This window comes from Eptesicus fuscus, chromosome 9 (genome assembly GCF_027574615.1).
Source record: "Eptesicus fuscus isolate TK198812 chromosome 9, DD_ASM_mEF_20220401, whole genome shotgun sequence".
Classification (NCBI taxonomy): Eukaryota; Metazoa; Chordata; class Mammalia; order Chiroptera; family Vespertilionidae; genus Eptesicus; species Eptesicus fuscus.
Genome location: NC_072481.1, coordinates 91,150,251 through 91,175,650, shown reverse-complemented (window position 1 = coordinate 91,175,650; position 25,400 = coordinate 91,150,251).

Sequence of the window (25,400 nt, the reverse complement as noted above, 5' to 3'; positions counted from 1 at the left end):
AAATGAAGGGGGAAAGAGAGAGGTGGCTGGGGCCCATTAGTCCAGAATCTAACTACAAATTGCAAAATTGTGAGAGGAAAAGAAGAAAGATGCTTGCTAAAACCTAAGAGTTGTCTGGAGTCCTATTGACACTGATTATTATAATAATCAACATTTTTGACACTATGCACTAAATGGCAATGTACTAAATTCTTTGTACACTTAGTTAATCTTCAAAATCTATGAGGTACATACTATTATGATTACCACTTTAAAGATAGGGAACTGGGGCTTAGAGAGGTTAAATAATTTACCCAAGTTCATAACAAATAGCAGAACCAAGACTTGAACTCAGATCTCTCAGAGACCAAAGCTAATCTCTTAATCACTATTTGAGGTTTTGTTTTTTCCTCAAAGGAGTGACTCTGAGGTTAACTAGTCAATTGTCACCTGCATAATCAGTCTGGTTTAATCAGGAGGAAGTCACTCTAGCTACAGATTATTAATTAATATTTTTAAACTACATATTTTGGTCTTAACAAGTGCAGTAGGGTGGGGGTAGGAAGAGGTTAGCATTTAGAAAAATGAGTAAATAAACTAAGTATGATTTGAAAACCTTTCATTCTTACTCTTAGAAACCCCTTCCTTTATTCTTTCCTTCTTTCATCAAACACAGAGTGTCCGCCCTGACTGGTTTGGCTCAGTGGATAGAGCGCCGGCCTGCGGACTAAAGGGCCCCAGGTTCGATTCCAGTCAAGGGCATGTATCTTGGTTGTGGGCATATCCCCAGTAAGGGGTGTGCAGCAGGCAGCTGATCGGTGTTTCTCTCTCATTGATGTTTCTAACTATCCCTCTCCCTTCCTCTCTGTAAAAAATCAATAAAAAATTTTTAAAAAAAACACACACACATAGTGTCCACTCTATGCCAGTTACTGCACTTATGACTGGAAATGCCACAGGACTCAAAGCCCTGCTCTGCAGACACAGAACAGGATGTTAAGTGCTAGTAGGGTTAAGGTTAGGTACTGTGTAAACACAGAAGAGGCATGTCACACCCAATCTTGCAAGGGGTGAGGGGGGCTTTCTTTAGGACATAATGCCTGAGCAAAGACCTAGAAGGATAAATAGAAGTTAGCCAAGTGCAGGCAGGCAGGAAGGCCACCCTAGCAGAGTAGAAAGCAGGGGCAAAAGCCCAGAAGCAAGAGAGATCTTACATTCATGGAACTGATGGGTAGAGGGTAATGTGTGACAAAAGTCAGCCTGAAGGCTAGGTTCAAATTCTGAAGGTACTGGTATGCCATACTAACCAGTTTGGATTTTATTCTGAAGATAATGGATGCTAAACATAAGAGGTCACATCATATTTGTGCGTCACTCTAGCTTCAGGGTGGGGAATGTTTTGAACGCTGCCTTTTAGTGGAGAAACCAGTGAATAGTCTATCTAGTTAATGCAGTATTGAGATGGTGATGGCCAAAAATAAGTACAACAACAGGAATGGACAGAAGTGGATGGACTGAAATGCTACTGACCAGGTGGAGACAACAGAGTTTGGTGCCTGCTTAAGGATGGCAGGTGAGAGAGAAGGAGGAGTCAGGCTCAACACCCTGGCTTCTGGCTTGGAAAATTAGGTGAGACCAGAAACAGGAGGAGAGGAGCAGGTTTGGGGACTGGCTGATATCAAATAGAGGTCACAGGAGTCTAGAGCTCACCAGAGTAATCTGGCCTAGAAAAAAAGGTGTGTAGTTGTTGGCATAGAGTAATTGGAGGCAGGGAAAGGATGAGATTATCTGGAGAGAGTAAGCTGACCTGCTTCCCTGCACAAATGTTTCAGGCCTTCTTCACCCTTGTGCTACACTCACACTGGCCAGGTCTTCCACTGTGTTGCAAGGTCACTATGTTAGGGACACCTGGAAGTGGGTGACAGGGAAGTCACCATGGTTTGGAAGTCAAATGCAATACTCCAAGAGAGCTTTTCCACAGGAGTCATGTGGGGCTTCTGCCCCATGTGCTCATACTACACAGTAATTCTTCTGTTTACAAGTCTGTCTTCCCTCCTATATTTTAAGGTACAGGAAGAGAAATATCATATCTCCCTGTTTCTGTGTCTTGACACAAAGCTGTGTATACTGGGTATTTAATAAACATCTGTTGAGCAAATGAATGAATCAATCTACAGAGATACATGCCATTCATGAATCATGTCAGGTAACTTTTTTTTAATATATTGTTATTGATTTCAGAGGAAGGAAGTGGGGGAGAGAGATAGTAACATTAATGATGAGAGAGAATCATTGATCAGCTGCCTCCTGCACGCCCCACACTGGGGATCAAGCCTGAAACCCCGGCATGTGCCCTGACTGGGCATCAAATCATGACCTCCTGGTTCATAGGTCGTTGCTCAACCATTGAACCACACTGGCCAGGCTGTCAGGTAACTTCTTGATACACCAAGACACATGGGCAGATTTTTCCAGGGGATATAAGATTTCTAGTGCTCCATCTTCCACCAGGGAAAATAGCATAAAGAATATATATTAATAACACAGGCTATTTGGCAAATGTCTAATTGGCTTCTGGTAGACAGTAAGAGAGAATTCTGAGTGAATAAAAGTGGAAATTGATAGCAAGAATTGAGATAGGAGCAAAACTGAGGTATGATGGCATTGGGAGATGCAAGGGAAATTAAGAAAGCCAAAAGGATGCATGGACACAGAATGAGGAGACCAGGAAAGGAAAGTCAGAAGGAGAGATTGATGGCAAAGACTTGGAAAGCAAATTTTAATTAAATAAAATGTATAGAAGGGAACATCTTGGTAAACTGTAAAACTGATGATGGAGGTAGAAATATGAAAAAAGAAAGTGTGCAAAAAGCCTGGAAGTCTCTTGGTTTATAATTTACCATCCCTAAGGGCTTCTACAATCTTATCTTCTCTGCTATTCAAAGTTTTCCTAAAATTCTTCTCTTCCTGGAAGTCTTTATCAGAAGAGAAGAAAAATCTTGACTTTATAATAGAATTGTAAGAGTAGAAGGAATCCTAGCAATCATTGAGCTCCTTCATTTTACAGACGAGGAGATTGAAGCCCAGAGGATGGAAGTTACTTCTCTATAGGCACATTGATCATTTTGAAGCCTGGGCCAAAATCACAGTCTCTATATTTCCAGAATCATGCTCATTCCAATAGATACCCATTTCCTGCTCTCATTTCTCCATACAGATTATGTCTCTGTATTCTGAATAAACTGAAAAATGAAAATCAATATTTTTAAATAAGTCAATAAATATTTTGATATAAAGTAAAATGCCTAAGAGACAAAGGCTGTGCTTTGATTGTTGTCATAGTTCTAGGACCTAGCCCAGTGCCTCGCACAGAGTGATTTTTTAATATGGTTTTGTTTGGATGGGTGGATGGATGGATGGATGGATGGATGGATGGATGTGCTCTACCATAGTTGCCACTGCTATCCAGATATTTACTGAATCAATTTATGCTTTCTGACTTATGTTTAGATCAGTGATGGGCAACCTTTTGAGCTTGGTGTGTCAAACTTCGCTAAAAACTGAGCATAACTTGGGTAGTGTGTCACTTTGAGGAAAAAACATTATTTCGCAAATGTTTCATCCTCAGAAGCAGCAAATGTTTCATCCTCTGCATGCGGCCACCTCAGCGGCCGCGTGTCATCAGAAATGGCTACGCGTGTCAGTAGGTTTGCCTTCACTGGTTTAGATGTTTTCTGATAAGAGCTATTGAATCCGGAGAAACCAAGATGGCGGCATAGGTAAACACCTGAAATTGCTGCCTCGCATAACCACTTCAAAACTACAACTAAAAGACAAAATAGACATCATCCAGAACCACAGAAAGGCTGGCTGAGTGGAAATTCTACAACTAGAAGGAAAGAGAAAAGCACACTGAGACTCAGAGGTGCAGAAGTAAAGTGCAGAGGTACGGAGGCATGAGCACAGAAAGTTAGCAACTGAGGACGTGGTTGTTTTTTTCAATCCTGAGGGAGACACAAGCTCCCAACTGCTCTGAACTCCAGTTCCCGGTGAGACTCTGGGGACCCAGACTCATACGGGGAGAAACTGGACTGTGTGGCATCTGGCGGAACTCGAGGGCGGCTTTCTCTCAGAGGTGCTTGCAGCACTTACCGAGGGACACTGAGACCCCGGGGCCTCTTAAGGCAGGGTTGAGGATCAGCCATAGCTGTTTGCTCATCCCTGTTAATTCCCTGAGACCCTGTCCCACCCAAGCTGTGCGCAGAGGCTTTTGCATATGAATGACCTGGCCCTTTGCAATCTAAAATTACCTAACAAACTGCAGCTGGGTCAGACAGACCCAGAACCATGGTCGGCAAACTGCGGCTCGTGAGCCACATGTGGCTCTTTGGCCCCTTGAGTGTGGCTCTTCCACAAAATACCACGGCCTGGGTGAGTCTATTTTGAAGAAGTGGTGTTAGAAGAAGTTTAAGTTTAAAAAATTTGGCTCTCAAAAGAAATTTCAATCATTGTACTATTGATATTTGGCTCTGTTGACTAATGAGTTGGCTGACCACTGACCCAGAACATCCAAAAGAAGGGCCAAGGCCCCATAGCAGCTTGCACTGCTTCACAGCTGGGCCTCATCTGTGCATCTCCAAACCCCAAACAAAGAAGAGGAATCTGCAGATCTCTCTGTAGCTCCTGCTGGGTGGCCTCAGGAAGAGGCTAAATTAGCACCTCCTTAGAGATCCAAAAGCCAGTGTACCCAGGGGTCAGAGTGGGACCATCCACATTACAACTCCTCAGATCCATAAGGGACACACTCAGGGGGCAGACTCAGTGTGCACCAAAGCCACACTGAAGCAAGTCTTGCCCCATAAGGTTGTCTCCAGCACAGTAGTTCTCCCATCGTAGACACAGCTGATCCTCACAGCCAATTGGCCTGGAGGCCAATTCCTCCCAGTGATACCAACAACAATCAAGGCTTAACTACAACGAGACTGTGCACACAGCCCACAAAGGGGTGCATCAAGAGTGTCCACCTCAGGTAACTGAGGAGGCTGAGCCACTGGGCCCTATAGGACACCTACCACACAAAGCCACTCTATCAACACAGGATAGCAGCCAAAATGCGGAGACAAAGAAACAGATCACAAATTACAGAAATGGAGGAAAGCAAACTACTGGATATAGAGTTCAAAACCATGGTTATAAGATTTTTCAAGAATTTTCTAGAAACCGCCAATAAATTTAATGAGACCCTCGAGGATATGAAAAAAGGACCAACTAGAAATTAAGCATACACTGACTGAAATAAAGAATAATATACAGAGGTCCAACAGCAGACTAGAGGATCGCAAGAATCAAGTCAAAGATTTGAAATACAAAGAAGCAAAAACACTCAGCTGAAAAAGAAAAAAGAAAAAACAATCCAAAATTTGAAGATAGTGTAAGGAGCCTCTGGGACAACCTCAAGCATACAACATCCGAATTATGGGGGTGCCAGAAGAAGAGAGAGAGTAAGATACTGAAAACCTATCTGAAGAAATAATGACTGAAAACTTCCCCTACCTGGTGAAAGAAATAGACTTACAAGTCCAGGAAGCGCACAGAACCCCAAACAAAAGGAATCCAAAGAGGACCACACCAAGACACATCATTATTAAAATACCAAGAGCAAAAGACAAAGAGAGAATATTAAAAGCAGCAAGAGAAAAATAGTTAGTTACCTACAAGGGAGTACCCATATGACTGTCAGCTGATTTCTCAACAGAAACTATGCAGGCCAGAAGGGAGTGGCAAGAAGTATTCAAAGTGATGAATAGCAAGAACCTACAACCAAGATTACTTTACCCAGCAAAGCTATCATTCAGAATTGAAGGTCAGATAAAGAGCTTCACAGATAAGAAAAAGCTAAAGGAGTTCATCACCGCCAAACCAGTATTATATGAAATGCTGAAAGGTATTCTTTAAGAAGAGGAAGAAGAAGAAAAAGGTAAAGATAAAAATTATGAACAACAAATACATATCTATCAACAAGTGAATCTAAAAATCAAGTGAATAAAAAAACCTGATGAACAGAATAAACTGGTGTATATAATAGAATCAGGGGCATAGAAAGGGAGTGGACTGACAATTCTCTGGGGGGAAGGGGTGTGGCAGGTGCGGGTAGAGACTGGACAAAAATTGTACATTTATGGATGAGGATGGGGTGGGGGGTAAGGGCAGAGGGTGGGGTGGGAACCGGGTTGAGGGGAGCAATGGGGGGAAAAAGAGGAACAACTGTAATAATCTGAACAATAAAGATTTATTTTAAAAAAAAAAAACAGAAAAAAAGAGAGCTATTGAATCCAACTTGTATTTACATATGGACAATGACCCCAGGTTGTTTAAAGAGCACTCAGTAAGTACTGATTAAATGAATAAATAAGATTTTTGACTCTCAAATACATTGTGATCTCATTGGAAACTTAAGACATGGACACATCCTACATAATAAAAAGGTAATATGCAAATTGCATCACTCCGCTATGCCCACGATTGGGCCAGCTGGAGGAGCGGGGGGCGGGACTCAGGGTGGCCGATTGCGTGGCTGCCCGCATCAGTTTTCAGCCAGTACCAGTTTTCCTCTGGCCACCTGCTGATCGGAGCACCTCCAGCCAGCACCATCAGCCACCCCGAGTCCTGCCCCCAGCCTTCGGGAGGCGCTCCGATTGGCGGGTGGCCAGAGGAAATGGCGTCAGGTGGCCAATCGCGCTGGCTGGAGGGGCTCCGATCCACGGGTGGCCAGAGGAAAACTGGTACTGGAGGAAAACTGATGCCGGCAGCCAGGTAAGGAAAGTCTATTGCACGAAACATCGTGCAACGGGCTTCTAGTGTAGAAATAAGTAGCAATACAGGACAGCAATGTGTTAAATGACTATACACGTTAAATGACTATACAAGCAGTATGGGTGGTTAGTAGAGTGATTCTATGATTTATTTTTTAAACTGAGACTCCTCTGAGAGTGAAAGGGAACCTTATTAACAAGTAAATTTTAATGGCTGGAGAAAGAATAAAAGGAGATTCTGTACATGCTGTAAGTTTGTTGAGATGAGTTTGCTACCTCATGAAAAGAAATCAGACGTCTTTCTAGAGCTTTTAATTAGACATATTTGGCTTTGAGCACAATGCCCTTTTAATGGTCTGGTGAGAGTAGCCTAGAAATTTTTTTTAATGTTAGAAGTGTTGCCAAGGGTAGGTTTATATCTTTCCTACGTGAAGTGTAGTCCAGGGACCAGCAGCATCAGCATCACCTGGGAATGTGCTAGAAATGCAGACAGCCCTAGCCGGTTTGGCTCAGTGGATAGAGCGTCAGCCTGCAGACTAAAGGGTCCCCGGTTCGATTCCAGTCAAGGGCACATATCTCGGGTTGCGGGCTTGGTCCCCAGTAGGGGACATGCAGGGGGCAGCGGATCGATGATTCTCTCTCATCATTGATGTTTCTACCTCTCTCTCCCTCTCCCTTCCTCTCTGAAATCAATTAAAAAGAAAAGGAAATGAAGACTGTTGGGGCCCACAGCAAACCTCCAGAGTCAGCATGTGTATCAATGCAGTCCTTGGGTGGATTGGAGGCATGTTAACATTTAAGAAGCATCGATCTACACTATATTAATTCTTCCAAAAAAATAACCATATTTAAATATGCTTTTCGTACTTGCTCTTGCTCCCCTTTATAAAATACATGCAAAGTATGCTTCTTTTTGCTGCTAAGTCATTTCAGATGTGAGAATGAGAAATGTTTACAAAAAGAACAGTAAAAATGGGGATGAAACACCCTATATTCCACAATACACGCTCCATTCGGGGATAAGGATGGGAAGAAAACCTCAAAGTCACATGAGAGCGGCTCCATTCTGGTATAGACCAGCTTTAACTCTACCCAGCCAATTTTGGTTTTAAAATTTCTCTCAGTGAGACGGAGAAAATTGATAGGAGAAACCTATACTTGGATGTGCAAGTTAATCCAGGAAATCTTCACTTTCATTCAGTGTAAATACTTAACAAGAGGCTTTATCTTTTACAGGTTGAAGGAATATTAATTAACATGCTATGGAGGACCTTACTTGTCTTGCCTGTGACTGTTTGCTGGCTCCTGGCCAGCACGAATTTGGTAATACTGGGCAAGGCCACAGCTGCGCGCAGGCTGTGTGGCATCTCTATTTTTGCAGCCATTAAATAGCCTCTCCAGTCTCCAGCATGTGTTGCTGCACATGTGATCCAATAAATCCCCTGTAGAATGAAGCAACAATAATGTGTTGGGCAATTAGAATGAAAACATCAGGTCTTCCCAGCAGCCTCTTGCCCCTGTTAATATTCACAAGATATCCTCCATGGAGAACTCCTGGGAATTCCGCTAAAGCCCCTTACTATCCCTGAGGCCAAGAACCCAAGGATAGAGATCCGTTCCCTCCCTTCCCAAGATGAATGCTGTAAAAGGGCAATGAGGGGATTGCAAGTGCCTCCAAATAAAGGGTGTTTTTTTTAATGACTCTTTAAAGCTATAAGTCATCTGGTCACAGGCTCTTTTGCCTTCTGGCAGGACAACTTTAAAAATTTACATTTCTGCCCTGACCGGTTTGGCTCAGTGGATGGAGCGGTGGCCTGTGGACTCAAGAGTCCCGGGTTCGATTCTGGTCGGGGGCATGTACCTTGGTTGCACGCACATCCCCAGAAGAGGGTGTGCAGGAGGCACCTGATTGATGTTTCTCTCTCATCGATGTTTCTGACTTTCTCTCTCTCCCTTCCTCTCTGTAAAACAAACAAACAAACAAACAAAAATTTACATTTCTGAACTTGTGGGTTAACAGGCTTCCATTCTAACTTCCAGTAAGAAGAATTAGAACAAGAAGATTTAAGTGTACAGTGTGGGCTGAAATCAGGATAATAATGACTTAAGCACCTCATGGTTCTCTCCCAATCGTTAAGACAATTATGGCTGTGATTCTGAAAGACCACACAGACAAGATATTTCATAAGGAAAATCATGGAATCATAGTCCTCAATGAGATCTTTAGATCTCCCCTCTTCCTTTTGGGGGTATTGTCTATAAAATGATGATTATACCTGCCCTGTCTCATCATATTGCAGCAAGAACTAAATCAGATAAAGTGGGAGAGACTGTATTTGAAACTCTGAAAAACAAAATAATATATATATTTAGTGATCTTCATTATCATTTTAAACTGAGAAAGCAGGCTCAAATGGTGTCTTATCCACACCTGACTGTGAATTCCCTTAGATGTGACTGACTACATGCAAGCTCAAGTGGGTTAGGTCATTGTCACAAATGCACCTTGTCCTTCCTCTTGGTCTGCCAGTGGTCAAGGCACGTGTGCCTGTTCTCAATCATACAAAATACCTGCACTCGGGACTCTCGCCAGAGATTGCAACCGTGAACATTCTGCTGTACAATCCTTTAGCAAACACTGATTTTTGAGAAACAATATTTGTGAGAATTCCCTGAAGGTTATGTATACTAACCATTTTGCTGAATACCTTAAAATTTACCTTTGGATCAAACTTGATCATCAGAGCACTGTGTGTTTAGATCACAAGTATTTGCCTCCTTGTAGAATAAACTTGACTGAACTGTATATACATAGAGGGATGCTATCAGATCTAACCCTAAAGAAATGCATCATTATTTTTGACACAGGGATTTTATTGATAGCCCAGTGGGCCATACTGCAGATTTCTCCTATATGAGGACCCATGGGAAAAACTCCCCTGGGCTGCAGCTTCAGGAGAACCTGGCTTTTAATAACTTTTTGTCTTCTGAACAACAACACTAACCTCATAACCTGGAGTGCTTTCCTCTTTGCTCTGGCTGCTAGGAAACTTTGTTTGGCAAATGAAATATATTACTCTGTAATAATTTTACTCTTGCTTTAATTTTCTTACCTCTTTTTCCCTTTGACAAATTCTTTTACCTCTTTGTATTCTCACATTTTTTAAACCAACTTGTTTTTATAAATCTACCGTAGTTGAATTGAATTCAGTCCCTAGCAGCATTGGCCAGTACTTGTAGATGCTAGGCCTTGGGGATGATGCTCAGCTATGATTTTCAGAGGCAACGTAAGTCGTGAATGTAAACCAGAGGAAGCAGAGATAAGGCACTTGATCTTAGACATTCAGTTTTTGGATTCATCAATATGCAAAACAGAAAAAAATATATGCAAAACATTAAAATCTTAAAAATCAGTTGAACCGTATCATTTGGCTTTTGTGACAATTTGGACAAAGTGTTTAAAGTTTATTCTCTGAGTATATTAAACAAGTGAAGAGTATAATTTGTAAGAAGGAATATTTGAATATTAAAGAGTTCTTTCCCAACAACTTTTATTCTTATGTGCATATTAAAATGCCATTAGATTATCATAATCCAGCACTGCTCTGTTGAATACTTTAGTATACTGATTATAAACCCTTCCTATTTACTAAAGTGATATGTGATTACTCTAATTAGAAGTCTGTCTTTGAAGGTGAGAAATATGTACTCCTGAAAAATATCCTATTAGTTAAATCCTTTTTATTATGTATGTTACTATCATTTTTGAAATTGCTCTAAAATTTAAGTAACTCATGGTACAAGGCTTTACTACGTGCATTTGGAAATGTTTACTGCTTCTTTATTGAAATCACCCCCGACTTCTATAATATCACATCCTCTTTTCTCTCTCTCTCTTTCTCTCTCTCTCTCTCTCTCTCTCTCTCTCTCTCTCTCTCTCTCTCTCTCTCTGTTTAAGCCTTGTCTTATCAACATTTTCTCGTCTTCCTCCCACCCTCTAACTGTGGGCATTTCCCAAGTTCAGCACTCAGTCTGGCTGTTTCTCCCTTCACGCTTGCCTTACGATAATTAATCCTTAAAGCATCAACAATCACTCTTATAACAGATGACTCTCTAGTCTGAATACTCACTTGAGTTCCAACCTCTAGGCTCAGATTACCTACTGGATAATTACACTGACACCTCAAATTCACCGTGTCAGTCATCAATAATTACTGTCAACTTTATTTGTTAGTGCTGTCATAAGACTTAGCAATAAAAAAAATTTTTTTTTCATTGGTTGTATATGCTACATGCTACAAATAGGTGCTTTAATTTTTTTATTTTTGTTAATCCTGAAGGATATTTTTTCCATTGATTTTTAGAGAAAGTGGATGGGAGGGAAGAAGGGGGAAAGAAAGACACATCAATCGGTTGCCTCCTGAATGTGCCTGACTAGGGCCAGGATCGAAACTGCAACCCAGGAAGGTGCTCTTAACCAGGAATCGAACCCACAACCTTTCAGTGCATGTACCAATGCTCTAATCACTGAGGAACACTGGCCGGGGCCAAAAAGGTGCTTTTAAAAACAAACCTTATTTAATCCTCTGAACCATCATATAGGTGGGGTTTTCCACCTTTACTTTACTATTAGAAAACCTGGGAAGAAGAGAGGTACAGAAAATTGCCGTTTTCAGCAATTACATTGCAAAAATAAAATTTAAACTCATTTGTCATGTTAAGCTGCCTCCCCAAACTTTTATATAAAATTAAATTCTCTTTATTTTCTCCAAAACAAACTTTGTCTATATCCCCATTTTAGCCTATTTTACCATAATTCTCTACTAAACATAGAAGCTAAAATCTTCCGATATTTTCGTCCCCCATCTTCCTAATTACCCTTTATATCAAATCTATCACAAAGTCCTGTAATGTTGCTTCTTCTTAATTTTCTTCCGTCCTTCCTCTAGTTCACATGCGTCTTCATTAATGTCTTCAATAAACTGCTGTCCTCTCTTTCCGCCTCTGGCTCCTGTGCACACCCTCTTCCCTGAATCACCCCTGGTGAACCTTCTGAGGGCAGCAGTTGCCCTGTGGTTCAGCTGATCAGAAGCCTTCAGCTGACCACGGTGTCTTAAGGTCCTTACTGTCCTCATCCTCTCTGGAATAGTTTCCTTCTAAATGTTTGTTCACACAGTCTTTCCTCTTTTAAAATAAACAATCTTCTCCCACCTCTTTCCCTTGAAATGCTCCGAGTTAGTTCTGTGGTTTCTGCCTTCCTCTAAAGTTTGTCTACTGTATTTTTTATTTGCATTATTCATTCAGCCCAATTTATGTTGCTTTGTGTTTTAAAGAAAATCCGTGTGTGTGTGTGTGTGTGTGTGTGTGTGTGTGTGTGTGATTATGTGTTTTGCCTCTTTGGTCTGATTTTAAATTTTTAGAGGGCATGGATGAATTTCAAACATCTTCTATGTCCCTCAGAGGCTGGGAATGGAAATCACCTATAAACAATATAAAATTAAAAGAAAGCACATTACTTTGGTAGAAGAAATGAAAAGAACCTGGGTTTTGAAATTAAGAACTCCTAAATTCCTATCCAATCAACTGTACAAATTCAGTCACTTTCAAATCTATATATAGAAAAGCCTAACTGTTCAACCGGTCAACCAGTAGCTATGATGTGCACTGACCACCAGGGGGCAGGTGCTCCAACTGGTAAGTTAGCTTGCTGCTGGGGTCCGGACGATCAGGACTGGGTGGAACAGGCTGGACACACCCTGGAGCACTCCCACGGTCCCTCCCCGGCCCTGATCGTGCACTGGTGCAAGGGACCCCACTGGTGCACAAATCGGTGCACCGGGCCTCTAGTTCTTTAATAAAATGGAGTTACTTTTGTCTATTATTTAGCATATTGTGATTTTCAGTGAAGTATAGAACATGTAGGCAAATACTTGGCATCAACATGTACTGAAAAAGAAAAATTATTATGGTTATCATTAACTGATGAATCACTTTCTTTTTAAGCTCTGTGGGAGCATAAATGATTGGTTTGAGCCACCATTGTATCTATAATTGATTGACATGAATAAATGTATAGAATATAAGTTCAGCCTATTTAACATGAGTTTGTTCCATATTTCTGTATTTGGAATCATACTATTTTAGAGTTGAAATGGTCCTCATCTAAGCAAATGATTCCCAAACACAAGTTTGCAAGAAAATGAGAAAAACGTTTTTTAATGAATCTTTGTAAAAATAATACAATTTAAAGGATTACCCCATATTTTGCTATTGTGACTCTCCTACTCTGTGTGTTAAAATTACTTTGTTTTATGAAATAATGGTGATAATATATAGTAGAGGGTATGTCACAGGTTTTGTTGTTGCTGTAATAACTTTTCTCAATAAAACAAAGTTGGCAAACTAAAGTTAATTTCTGCAATTTTTTGTATTTCTTTTTAAAAAATTGTTTTTAAAAAAAATTGTTGACAGTATAGCAGATGTTCCCGTTTTCCCCATTTTTCACATTTTTGAAAATGTTATCCCATGTTACCCCAAATGCTTAGAAGCCTAAAGAACCCAAGGTCTTTGTTTCAGAACTGAAATTATCTGACAGAAGTTAAGTTACTTGTCCAAGGTCACACTACATACCGACCATGAGAATTCAACTCTCTTAATTCTCAGAATAAATAATTCTCATTCTTTAAGTGAAAAATGATCTTTTCTTCTATGGAAAGAGGAATCTATTCTGCATATAACTTTTGAAGAAAAGATGTTGTATAAATTTTATTCATTTATATAAATACTAGAGGCCTGATGCACAAAATTCATGTAAGAGTAGGCATTCCTTCCCCAGGCTGCCAGCACTGGCTTCCTCCAGCACCCGGGACCGGGCTGGCCCATGGCCTGGGCCTCCCTCTGTGGGGCTATCATGGGGTGATGTCCGGGCCCCCGACCAATTGCATCGCACCAGCCTTGGCTGGCCTGGCGCCAGTGGGTGTCATAGCGTGGTCCCGGAGGGTCGTCTGGATGGTCGTTCCACTGTTCAGTCATTCAGTCAATTTGCATATTACGCTTTTTTTTAAAATTTCTTTATTGATTAAGGTGTCACATATTTGTCCTCATCCCCCCATTCCCATCCCACACCCCTCCCCACGGATGCCCCCACCCCCCTGTTGTCCTTAACCATTGGTTAGGCTCGTATGCTGCATATTATGTTTTTATTATATAAGATTAAAATCCTCCCAAAGGATGACTTTATCTCTAACTAAAAAAAAAAAAAAAATTGATTATAATCTGTAAACCTTTAAAGGACATTTAAAATAGGTTTCCTAAAATTTTATATTTTTCATTGATCTTTAAATAAATTTTGTTTTATTAAATATAACTTTGCTTACATAAAACTCTGGAAAATACAGAAATACAGTAAGGAATAAAAACCCTGTAATTCCAGAGGGAATCGTGTTGATATTTTATCATAGTTCTGCTAGACACTTTTCTATGTACATTTTTGAGTACTTGAAATTATACTGCATATGTCTTTATATTTCCTGGTTCTTCATTTTTACTTAATTATTTTCATTAAAAAATAAGTAATACATTCACATAATTTAAAGTTCAGAACATACAGATATAGAATGAAGAGTATTCTCTGTCCTCTGTCCCAGTCATCCAGTTTGCCACCTTAATAAAAATGAATATTTCCAGTTTTTATAACTTTTTATGTGTCTATCCTTCCAGAGATACTTTATGTATTGTGTTTAGGTCCTTTCACTTAATATTTAGACATATGCATTTCCCCATCTTTAAAAAAAATCTTATTATTAAGGGCTACATAATATTTTATTACATAGATGTACCATAATTTACTTCAACATTAAAATTGTTTTCAATTTTTTACTTTTTAGTAATTTTGCAGATCTTAGTGCTTAATCTAAAATCATTCATTGATCTTTTTATTTCAGAAAGTATAAGACTTTGACAATAACGTGCCTTGAACAGATTATCGTTACATTTTACCTCTATTCCCAAAACGAGTCTATTGTTTCTTCTGCTGAACCAAGCCAGTCAACCTGGGATTGAAACAATCGTTTATCCTCATGCACTGACTTCACCTGGATACAGTCATATCCTCTCATATTCAAGAAAAAACCTCCCTGCTCCGGCTCCATAACAATTTATTGTAAGAATGCAGCAGTAGCCCTAGCTCAGTGGTTGGCAAACTGCGGCTTGCGAACCACATGCAGCTCTTTGGCCCCTTGAGTGTGGCTCTTCCACAAAATACCACGGCCTGGGCGAGTCTATTTTGAAGAAGTGGCATTAGAAGAAGTTTAAGTTTAAAAAATGTGGCTCTCAAAAGAAATTTCAATCGTTGTACTGTTGATATTTGGCTCTGTTGACTAATGCATTTGCCGACCACTGTCCTAGCTGGTTTGGCTCAGTGGATAGAGCGTTGGCTTGTGGACAGAAGGATCTCAGGTTCGATTCCATTCAAGGGCACATGCCCAGGTTGTGGACTCATTCCCCAGTAGGGGGCTTGCAGGAGGCAGCCGATCAATGATTTTCATCATTGGTGTTCCTATCTCTCTCTCTATCTCCCTTCCTCTCTGAAATCAATAAAAATATTTTTTTAAAAAAATACAGCAGTAGAACAAGCTTTCCATTATAAGATGAATAAGGTCTGAGGAGCTAATGTAAAAATGGTGACTATAATTGGTAACACTGTATTGTATAATTGAAATTTGATAAGAGAGCAGAATTTAAATGTTCTCACAAAAGAGAGAAAAATATGTGAAGTGATGGATATGTTAACTAAATGAGGGAAATCTTTTCACAATGTATACATGTATCAAATCACCACAATGTACACTTTAAATCTCTTATAGTTTTATACATCAATTATACCTCAATAAAGCTGAATTTCTTTTTATTTTATTTTTTATTTTTTGAGAGCGAGAGAGAGAAGGGTAGGGGACAGGGGCAAGCTGGGAGAGGTCAATGGCGGGGAAGGGGACATATGTAATACTTTCAACAATAAAGATTAAAAGAAAAAATTAGTACAAAAAGAGAGAGAATGCACTAGTTGAAATGATGGCATTTTGACCTCACCATCATCACTGAACCGTCTATGCTGGGAGTTCATGGGTTCAGAGTACTGTTGGCTGAAACTCTTTTTAGAGCTCTCTCTCTAAAGCAGAGAGTGGAGATGCATTGAAACATACATAGCCCTAGCCGGTTTGGCTCAGTAGATAGAGGGTCAGCCTGTGGACCGACGGGTCCTGGGTTCAATTCCTGTCCAGGGCAAGTACCTCAGTTGCAGGCTCCTCCCTTGGGTCAGGGCATGTGCAGGAGGCAACCAATAGATGTGTTTCTCTCACATCAATATTTCTCTCTGTCTTTCCCTCTCTCTTCCACTCTCTCTAAAAATAAAAGGAAAAATATCCTCGAGTGAGGATAAAAAAACAAAACAAAACATACATAAGGACAAAGAGAACAGAATGGCAATTAAAAAAAAGATAATGATCCAAGTAGTAAACATACCAAGGATAAATAAATGTGTACACTGCTTTCAGAGTTGATGGAAGCTTAGTGTTAAATGCTGATGGCATTAGTCCTTTGTGGATTGGTCAGAATAAAAGCTTCATTTAGAGGAATATTTGTGGAGTTAGCAATGAATAGAGAAAGGAGAAGAAGCTTCAGCAAAGTAGGGGACAGGCCATCTATTTCCACCATAGAGGAAGGAGGTGCATGTGAAATTGAGCTATTCAGAGTGAGAAATCTGAACCTACACTAAGAAAATTAGCATAAAGGGACCAAGAAGAAGTCTGGCCGGAAAGGAAAATAGTTGGTTGAAGATTTTGAAGTAAAGAGAGAGAAATATGGGCTTAATATAGATTGAACTATCAAATATAAGCCTAACTTTCAGGAAAAACACACACAGATATATCACTGAGGCTTCACTTCATGTATTTTTCTATAATTATATTCCAAGCAACCCAACTCCCAGCCCCATCCTACCCCTAATAAATAAAATCCATGGGCTTTTCTCCATCCTTTGATATGGAAATTTAACATGTCCTCAATTTAATGTAAAGTGCTATATAACTGCTGGATTTAACCCGCCCCTGCCTTCTGACTATATGCCGAAACCGAACAGTGTCACTTGGTAGTTATGTGAAAAGGGAATCCGGGAAGGCTGGTCAACCTTGAAGCTAAAGGTCAGAGCCAACCACTCCCTATCTAATTGAGACAATAGTAATTGAGGCAACTTCCCCACCAAATAATCATGTAAATCCTTACTGATAAGATAATCTGTCTGTTACTGGAATTACCTGCCTAAGGGCAATGGGTGTATCTCAGAACCCCAATAAAAGGGATTGCAAAGGCCAGAGCAGTGGTAGTCCTCCCACTAGAGGTGGACTCCCGCCTGGCCCCCCATCTACCCAAATTAACTCTTTTCCAGTCTCTTCATTTTGATTGCGGCCTTCTCCAGAAACAGGACCTGAACGGGAACCCTGAAACACGCGGGACGTGAAAGGGGCTCCCACACTATATGTCCTAATATAAGTTGTAATACTAAGGTAAAACTCCTATAGAATGTTCAAAGTGAACTTAAGAAAAAGAGTAATTCAGAAGTAAGCACTCCTAGAGTCTGCTGCTCAGGTTTGAATGATCTCAATTCATAAAACTGGTTTTAGGTAACCTTTGAGTGTTTGAGCACCTAGGTAGCTAGCGGAAGCAAACATAAATCCTCTTTGGAGAAAAATAGCATTATCAGAGACTTTAAACATTTCTATAATTTTGCAAATAAAACATCTGGCACAGAAATAGCAGATAATAGAGACAGACCCACAGAGGCTACAAATATTAGAGTTTGAGACACCAAGTTCAAAATAACTATATTATTAAGGTCAAGGAGATTAAGAAAATCAAGCAAGTTTGAGGATTTCAACCAACAACAAAGAAACTAATAAATCAAATAGATAGTCTGGATTAAAGAACAAAACAAAAAAAAATATATAAGATCAGATCAGACACAACTCAAGAGAGAATTAGTAAACTGAAAGATAAGTCAGAATCAAGTACCTAGAATGAAGTGGAAAAACAAATTAAAAAATTAGAAAAGTTTGCAGGACAAGTGGGACTACAGTGAAAAGTTCTGACATATGTTCATTGGATCTCAAGAAGAGAAGAAGTGACTGAGGTAGCAGCAACATTAAGAGACTAGAGGCCTGGTGCACGAATTCGTGCACAGGTGGGGTCCCTCGGCCAGGCCAGTGATTGGGGCTGATTGGGGCTGGGCCGGCCAGGGGAAAGTCTGCAGGAGATTGGCCAGCTGGCTGGGGGGAAGAACCGCGGAACATCGGGGGCCGGCCGCCCCCCCCAATCGGGCCTATCGGGGAGCGGGTGCTGGCCAGCTGCGGGAGGTTGGCTGTGGGAGTGCACTGACCTGCATTGAGCATCGGCTCCCTGGTGGTCAGTGCGCATCATAGCAACCGGTCAACTGGTCATTCCGGTCATTCGGTCATAACAGTCACTTAGGCTTTTATATCCTCATATATAAAAAGCCAGGGGTCATCACAACCGAAACAACCGGATGGACAACTGAACAGCAGGTTGCATGGGGCAACCAGACTGGCAGGGGGGCAGTTGGGGCGACTAGGCCGGCAGGGGGGCAGTTGGGGGTGACCAGGCTGGTGGGGGGCCAGTTAGGGTGATCAGGCTGGTGGGGGGGGGGGCAGTTGGGGGTGACCAGGCCGGCGGGGAGGCAGTTGGGGGTGACCAGGCTGATGGGGGGCCAGTTGGGGTGATCAGGCCGGTGGGGGGGGGCAATTGGGGGCAACCAGGCCTGCAGGGGAGTCAGTGAGGAATGACTAGGCCAGCAGGGGATGGCAGTTAGAGGCAACCAGGCCAGCAGAGGGGGGCAGTTGGGGGCAACCAGGCTGGCGGGGGTGGGGGGGCAGTAAGGAGCAACCAGGCCGGCAGGGGGGGCAGTTAGGAGTGATCAGGCCAGCAGGCAGAGGCGGTTAGGGGTGATCAGGCAGGCAGGCAGGTGAGCAGTTAGAAGCCAGCGGTCCCAGATTGTGAGAGAGATGTCTAACTGGGGATCAGGCCTAAACTGGCAGTCGGACATCCCCTGAGGGGCCCCAGATTGGAGAGGGTGCAGGCTAGGCTGAGGGAAACTCCCCTGTGCACAAATTTTGTGCACTGGGCCTCTAGTATATAGATAATGGATGAGCCTGGGTGGTGTGGCTCAGTAGTTGAGTGTCAACCTATGAACCAGGAGGTCATATTTTGATTCCTGGTCAGGACACATGTCCAGTTTGTGGGCTCTATCCCCAGTATGGGACGTGTAGGAGGCAGCCAATCGATGATTCACTTTCATTATTGATGTTTCTCTCTCTCTCTCCCTCTCTCTTCCTTTCTGAAATCAAGAAAAAAAAATAATTAAAAAAAAGATAATGGGTGATAAATTTTGAAGAATAAATATTGATCAAGATTTAAGATGCAAAAAAATTATTTTCGCCCTAACTGGTTTGGCTCAGTGGTTAGAGCGTTGGCCTGCGGACTGAAGGGTCCCGGGTTCGATTCCGGTCAAGGGCATGTGCCTTGGTTGCAGGCACATCTCCAGTGGGGGGCGTGCAGGAGGCAGCTGATCAATGTTTCTCTCTCGTCAATGTTTCTAACTCTCTATCCCTCTCCCTTCCTCTCTGTAAAAAAATCAATAAAATACATTTAAAAAAAATTATTTCCACAGCTTGTTACTATAGGACCAATAGATGAGTATGTTTTAGTCCAGCACAATAATAATAAAATTCTCTGTTCTTCCAAATGAAAAGAGAGAGCAAGAGAGAGAGAGAGAGAGAGAGAGAGAGAGAGAGAGAATGGGTGAGAAAATTTTCCAAACTGGTCAAAGATATCAATACACAGATTAACAAGTCCTGTGAACCCAAACAGGATAAATACACAAACAGTTAGACACATCACAGTAAAACAGCTGAAAACCAAGACAAAGAGAAAATATTAAAAATAGCTAGAGGATAGCTCGGCCAGTGTGGCACAGTGGTTGAGCGTCAACCTATGAACCAGGAGGTCACAGTTCGATTCTTGGTCAGGGCACATACTTGAGTTGCCAGCTTGATTGCCAGTGTGGGGTGTGCAGGAGGCAGCCAATCAATGATTCTCTCTCATCATTGATGTTTCTTTTTTCTTTTTTTTTAAAATATATTTTATTGATTTTTTACAGAGAGGAAGAGAGAGGGACAGAGAGTTAGAAACATCGATGAGAGAGAAACATCGATCAGCTGCCTCTTGCACACACCCCACTGGGGATGTGCCCGCAACCAAGGTACATGCCCTTGACCGGAATCGAACCTGGGACCCCTGAGTGCGCAGGCCGACGCTCTATCCACTGAGCCAAACCGGCCCCGGCATCATTGATGTTTCTATCTCTTTCTCCCTCTCCTTTCCTCTCTGAAATCAATAAAAAAAATATATTTTTAAAATAGCAAGAAGACAGATTACATTCAAAGGAACAAAAACATAGCAGATTGCTCAATGGAAACAACGACAATCAGAACACAAAATATATTAAAAATACTGAGAGAAAATAAGAAACAAACAATGTAGAAGCCAAGCATATTTTCTTCAACAATTGTTCTAGAATAGTCAGAATTTGGACTGCCAGATTCCTATGTTTTGCCCCCCGAACTCCAAGACAGAAACAACCAGGAAAAGGAAAAGATGCTTCCAAACCAATAACATGAGATGCCCTACTTCTAGTTAGCTGATTTCTGGCCTCCCCATGCTAACAACCGCTAATCAGAGCATACCTGACTACTTCTCTTTTTCTCGCTATAAGCTTTCATACTCTTACAATGGCCTTTGAGTCTCTCCCCAATACAAGTGATTGTGGATGATTCCCTTGCTATAGCAAGCTCTAAACTGCTCTCATTTATGTGGTCTTTTAATTCATTCCCATACATCCAAAAATAAAGCCCACAAAACAATCTGAGAGGTGTGTTTGTCTTTTTGTTGTTAATTTGGTTAAAATTAAACAAGTTCTGTAACACATCCTCTAGTAATGTATTTATTTATTTTTCAAGTAACAACTTCCTATACTTTTTTTTAAAACTAAATTTATTGGGGTGACATTGGTGGACATGATCATATAGGTTTCAGGTATGGGTTTCTATGTTACCAGATCTGTATTTTGCACTGTATGCCCACGATCCAAAGTCAAATCTCCTGTCATCATATATTAGGGCCCCCTTATCCCTCTATCCCCTTCCCTCTGGCAACCACCACACTGCTGTTTGAATTCACAAGTTTCAGTTTTATATCCCAAATATGAGTGAAATCATCTCCCACCTGGTTGGCTGTCTCTCTGTTTTGTTGACTGACTGACTTATTTCACTTAGCATAATATTCTCAAGGTCCATCCATGTTGTTGCAAATGGCAGTATATCATCCTTTCTTATGGCTGAGTATTATTCCATTGTGTATATGTACCACATCAGCTTTTTTGTGTATATACATTGTGTATGTGTACCACCTCAATTGCAGGACACTTTGGTTGTTTCCATGTCTTTGCCACCATGAATAATGCTGCAATGAACATAGGGGTGCATATATCTTTACAAATACATGATTTTGAGATTTGGGGGTATATACCCAGGAGAGGGATTGCTGAGTCGTATGGTAGATCTCTTCTTAATTTTTTGAGGAACTGCTTTCCATAGTGGCTATACCAAATCTACATTCCCAACAGCAGTGCATGAGGGTTACCTTTTTTCCATAACCTCTCCAAAACTTTTTATTGCTTGTGTTGTTGATAATGGCCATTCTAACAGGGGTGAGGTGATATCTCACTGGAGTTTTGATTTGCATTTCCCTAATTGCTAGTGAGGTTGAATATCTTTTCATATATCTACTAGAGGCCTGATGCGTGAAGATTCATGCAAGAATGGGCCTTCCATCCCCTGGCTGCCGACACCGTCTTCACTCTGGCCAGAGCCGCCTTTCCTCCTTCCCACGCTGCCCAGAGGCCTGGAGTGGCTGGGGCAGTGCTGAATGCCTGTGTTGTTGCCATGGTGACGACGTAGGTGTCCCACCCCTGCCGCTCCGCGCCTGTATATGCGAATTAACCCACCATCTTTGTTGGGTTAATTTGCATACTCACTCCTGATTGGCTGGTGGGTGTTGAAAAAGGTATGGTCAATTTGCATCTTTCTCTTTTATTAGTGTAGATTGGCTGTTTGTATGTTTTCTTGGGAGAGGTGTATTTTCAGGTCCTCTTCCCATTTTTTTATTGGGCTGTTTGTTCACTTGATGTTGAGTTTTATGAGTTCTTTATATATTTTGGGATTTAAGACTTTGTTGGAGCTACTGTTTTCAAAGATCATCTCCCATCTGGTTGGCTGCCTTCTTGTTTTGCTGTCAGTTTCTTTTTCTGTGCAGAAGCTTTTTAGTTTGATATAGTCCCATTCATTTATTTTTGCTTTATTTCCCTTGTCTTTGGGGTCAAGGTCATAAAATGTTCTCCACGATCAAGGTCCATAAGTTTGGTACCTATATTTTTTTCTATGTAACTTATTATTTTGGGTCTTATATTTAGTTCTTTAATCTTTTTTTTTAAATATATTTTATTGATTTTTTTACAGAGAGGAAGGGAGAGGGACAGAGAGCTAGAAACATCGATGAGAGAGAAACATCGACCAGCTGCCTCCTGCGCACCCCCCACCGGGGATGTGCCCGCAACCAAGGTACATGCCCTTGACCAGAATCGAACCTGGGACCCTTCAGTCCGCGGACTGACGCTCTATCCACTGAGCCAAACCAGTTTAGGCTCTTTAATCTATTTTGAATTAATTTTTGTACATGGGGACAAACTGTAATCCAGTTTCATTTGTTTGCATGTGGCTTTCCAGTTATCTCAGCACCATTTATTGAAGAAATTATCTTTATTCTATTATGTTTCTGGCTCCAATGTAAAACATAATCTGTCCATATACATGTAGTTTTATAGCTGAGCTAGCTCTCTATTCTGTTCCATTGATCTGTGTTTCTGTTTCTCTGCCAATACCATGCTGTTTTGATTATCATAGCTCTGTTGTATAATTTAAAGTCAGGTAGCATGATACAGCATACTTTTTTTTCTCAAGATTGCTTTGGCTATTCAAGGTCTTTTGTGGTTCCATATAAATCTGATGATTTCTCATCTATTTCTTTAAAAAATGACATTGGGATTTTCATGGGAATTGCATTAAATCTGGATATTGCTTTAGGTAATATGGCCATTTTAAGTGTGTTGATTCACCCAATACATGAACACAGGATATTTTTCCATTTTGTTGTATCTTTTTCAATCTCTTTTAATAATGCTTTGTAATTTTTAGTATATAGGTCTTTCGTGTTCTTTGTTAAATTTATTCCTACGTATTTTATTTTTTTGGTTGCAATTGCAAAAGGAATTGTTTTTTTCATTTCTTTTTCAGAAGTTTTGTTGTTAGTATATAGGAAGGCAATGGATTTATGCACGTTGATTTTGTATCCTGCAACTTGAATGTATTTGTTTATTGTTTGTAATAGTTTTTTGGTGGAGTCTTTAGGGTTTTCTATATACACAATCATGTCATCTGCAAAAAGTGACAGTTTTACTTCTTTCTCCCCTATTTGGATGCCTTTTTTTTCCTTTTTCTTTCTTCTTTCTTTCTTTTCTTTTTTTTTTTTTTTTTTTTTTGGTCTTACTGCTCTGGCTAGGACTTTCAGAACTATGTTGTATAAGAATGGTGAGAGTAGACATCCTTATTTTGTTCTTGATCTTAAGAGTTTTTCACTATTGAGTATGATATTAGCTAAGGGTTTATCATAGACAGCCTTTATTATGTTGATTTACTTTCCATCTATTCCTATTTTATTGAATATTTTAATCATAAATGGGTGTTGTATCTTATCAAATGTTTTTTCTGCATCTATTGATAAGATCATATGATTTTTATCCTTTCTTTTATTAAGGTGGTATATTACATTGATTGATTTGCATATGTGAACCACCTTTGTGTTCCTGAAATGAACTCCACTTGATCGTGATGTATTATTTTTTTAATGTATTATACTCGATTTGCTAGTATTTTGTTTAGGATTTTGCATCTGTATTCATCAGAGATATTGGTCTGTAGTTTTCTTTTTTTGTGTTATCTTTGCCAGGTTTTGGTATCAACGTTATATTGGCCTCATAGAATATTTTAGGAAGTATTGTTTTTTCTTCAATTTTTTGGGAGAGTTTTGAGGATAAGTTTTAAATCTTCTTTGAACATTTGGTAGAATTCACTGGTGAAGTCATCTGGTCCTGGACTTTTAGTTTTTGGGAGGTTATTGATGGTTGTTTCAATTTTCTCACTGCTGATCCATCTGGTCTAATTCTTTAGTAATTTAAAAGGAGCCATTGATATACTAATTACCAGTCATTCTAATGTATCCAATAAATCAGGTCCCCTAGCTATGTAATGATAGAGTGGTTCCTATTTTGCAAATCCTTAATACTGAACACACATCAGTTACAATAGTTAGACTTATAAATGCCTAATTCATGACTTGTGAACCTCATACAGTAACAGCCAAGTTGATACATAATAATGTATCAATGTTGGTGCATTAATTGTGACAAATGTACGATACTGATGTAAAATAACAATAATAGGAGAAGTTGTGAGGGTATAGGAAATCTCTATATTACATTTGTAATTTTTTTGTACATCTAAATTCATTATAAAATAGTTGTCTAAAGAACAACTAAATGAGGCCTAAATACTGAACAGAATATTGCATATTTCCATAAAATATTCAAAAGTCTGCCAAGTATTGGCTTGAATATGGAAATATTATCTTTAGCTGGGAAGTAGGAAACAGGTTTTTGTTTTGTTCTTTATGTCATTTTTAAATATATATATGTTTTTATTGATTTCAGAGAGGAAGGAAGAGGGAGAGATAGAAACATCCATGATAAGAGGGAATCATGGATCGGCTGCCTCCTGCAAGTCCCCCACTGGGATCAAGCCCACAACCCAGGCATGTGCCCTTGACCAGAATCGAACCTGGGACCTTTCAGTTCACAGGCCAACGCTCTATCCACTGAGCAAAACCGGCTAGGGGTATGTCATTTTTAATGTCTCATGTTTCTTTCTTTCTTTTTTTTTTTTTTAATGCTAAACTGTAAAGCAATTGCATGGAAGTCAAAGTGTTGTTTTCTCCCATGATGGCTATTTAGATGCTTTAAAAAAAATGTTATTTATTTATTTTTAAATATATGTTTTTATTGATTTCTTTTTTTTTTTTTTTAGAGAGACAGAGGAAAGGAGAGGGAGAGAGAGATAGAAACATTGATGAGAGAGAAACATCAATCACATCGATTGGCTGCATCCTGCATGCCCCCCACTGGAGACAGAGCCTGCAACCTGGACATGTATGCTGACCGGGAATCGGACCAGTGACCACTTGGTGCATGGGACAACACTCAACTAACTGAGCTACACTGGCTGGGCTAGATGCTATTTTTCACAAAGGTATCAAATTATTGAAAATAACTTTCCAATGATCCTGCCTTGCTATGCCCAAGCATGTCTAGGGTGT